Here is a 2916-nt window from a genome sequence, read left to right as displayed (position 1 = left end):
ATAAAAGTACACTACTTATCAAATCTTTTTACATTTAAAAAAAAGATCTAATCTCGTTAAGTCTCTTTTTATTTAAATAAAAGTTTTTAACTTTATAAATCTTAATCGATTTAAAAAATAGTACTCTACTTATTAAATTTCTTTCTATTTATATGAAAGTACCTAACTTATTAAATCTCTTTCTATTTGAATGAAAGTACTCATCTTTTTAAATACCTTGCTATATTAATAAATGTTCTAACCCATCAAATATGTTTTATTAGAAAAAAAGTACTTTACGCATCAAATCGCTATTTATTTGAATGAAGGAACTAAACTCTTTAAACCTTTTTCTATTTGAAAGAATGTACTTAACTCATTAAATTTCTTTTTATTATAATAAAGGTATAAAACTCCTTAAATCTCTTTCTGTTTGAATGAAAGTACTTAACTTAATAAATCTTTTTTTATTTATATAAAAATATTTAACTCATCAAATCTCTTACTTTTTGACTAAAAGTACTTAATTAATTAAATCTCTTACAATTTGAATGAAAGTACTCTACTTATCAAATATCTTTTTATTTGAATAAAAGTACTCAACTTAAAAAAAATTTTCTATTTAAAAGATAGTACTCAACTCATTTATAATCTTTCTAATAACCGACAGTACGCAACTTATTAAATCTCTTTCCATTTAAAGGATAGTACTCAACTCAGTAAATCTCTTTTCATTTGAATAAAAGTACTCTATTCATCAAATTTCGTTTCATTTGAATAAAACTAATTAACACATTAAATCTTTCTTTATTTATATAAAAGTACTGAACTTATTAAATCTTTTTTAATTTTAATTAAAGTACTTAACTCATCAAATCTTTTTTTATTTAAAAAAAATTATTAAACTTTTTAAATCTCTTTGTATTAGATTAAAAGTTCTTAAATTATCAAATATATTTCCATTTGAAAAGGAGTACTCTACTCATCAATCCTCTGTCTATTTAAATAAAAATACTCAACTTAATAAATTTTTTTTTATTTAAATAAAGGTACATCACTTATAAAAAATCATTAAGTTTTAATAAAAGTACCTAATTTATCAAGCCTTTTTCCATTTAAATAAAGGAACTTAACACATCAAATCCCGTTTTATTTGAATGAATTTAATCAACTCATCATATCTCTTTCTATTTAAATGAAAGTACTTAACTCATTAAATCTCTTTCTATTAAAATGAAAGTACTCTACTCATTTAATCTCTTTTTATGTAAATGTCAGTACTTTAATTATTCAATCTCTTTCTATTTTTATAATAAATTACTTAACTTATTAGATCTTTTTCTATGTAAAAAAATGTACTTAACTAATTAAATCTCTTTCTACTTGAATAAAAGTAATCAACTCACTAAATCTTTTTTTATTTAAATTGAAGTACTATGCTTATCAAATTTCTTTTAATTAGAATTGTTGAAATGTGTACATTGTATATTGCAAGGTTAAATGTATGTGCTGTAGCGCAAGAGGATGTGTTGGTGTACTACTGTTCGTGAGAGAGACGCACACATGTAAGTCTCCCCACTTTAGTCCATGTAAGATTAGTATATAAGGGACAGCGATTAGCTGTATAGGGCCTCTCTGTTAAAAGAATTACATAGTTAAAGTAAAAGTAAGAGCATGTGGCACGGAAGAACTTGTAATAGATATAATATATAGATTTATTAAACTTCTACCACCCATATTAAAAAATATTTTTCCTCATTAATTTAACATGGTTGCAGAGCGTGGTTATATGCGGTGGTAAAGGTAAGTATATTCAAGAAGTTAGTTATTCTGAATAATATTGTGAAAGCGTTTAAGAATATAAACGCAAAGGGAATCGAATCAACATGGCGGACGAAAGAAAATCCGAAAACCAAGGATTTCTATTACAAGTATTTGATGGGACTCATTACGAAAAATGGAAGTATAAATTAAAATTATTTTTGGAACTGAAAGAATGCAATGAATTTATTGAACTTAAAGAAAGGCCACCAACGATCACAGAAGCTGTATGGAAGAAAAAAGAAATAAAAGCAAAGAATTATATTGTGAACAGTGTAACAAATACACAACTAGAATTAATTTTTTCTGAAAGAAGTGCCAAAAAGATGATTGATAAATTAGATGGAAACTTCTTAGTAAAAAGTAGTGCAGTTAAATTATTATGTTAGAGAAAACTACTTGAATTGAAAATGGATGAAAATGAGAATCCAACAAATTTTTATAACAATTTTGAAAAACTAGTAAACGAACTTAAAAATGCTGGAGAAAAGGTAACAAACGAAGATAAGKKRARTTATTTTTTGTTAACACTACCGGGAAGCTGGTCGCATATAGTTGATATTGTAGATGCGTTACCAGAAAAAGAAAAAACAGTGGAATTTGTCAAATCGAAATTAGAATTAGAATTTAGGAAAAGACAAAGTGAGAATCAAAATCCTAGAAGCAGTTACGAAAATTCAAACGTATTCAAAGCTGAAAAAGGAAAAGAWAGAACGTGCTATAGATGCGRAAAGCAAGGTCATTTCCAATATCAGTGTACGTATCAGTACAGTGATAGAAATTCGTGGAAAGGTACACGAAGAGGACAGCAAACGCGGGAAAATGTAAGATGGCAAATACCCGAACAACAACGAAACGGCAATTTTCCAAACAGAGGCAGAGGCAACCGAGGACGAGGTAATCAACAACGACAAGATCGCTTTGAACCCAAGGTTTTTCCATCATTAGCAGAGGTTAGCGATAATAACAGCATTAAGGTAAACATTTGCGAAAATAAGCTAGAATGGATTTTAGATAGTAGATGTTCCGACCATATAATAAATAGTGATAAATACTTCGTAAAATCAAAAACTTTAGAAAACCCGATTAATGTAAAAGTAGGAGATGGTCGTACAC

This window comes from Polistes canadensis, unplaced genomic scaffold, assembly GCF_001313835.1.
Source record: "Polistes canadensis isolate GaletaPanama2010 unplaced genomic scaffold, ASM131383v1 scaffold_443, whole genome shotgun sequence".
Taxonomy (NCBI): domain Eukaryota; kingdom Metazoa; phylum Arthropoda; class Insecta; order Hymenoptera; family Vespidae; genus Polistes; species Polistes canadensis.
The sequence above is the reverse complement of the archived record's forward strand: the minus strand, read 5'-3'. Positions refer to the sequence as shown.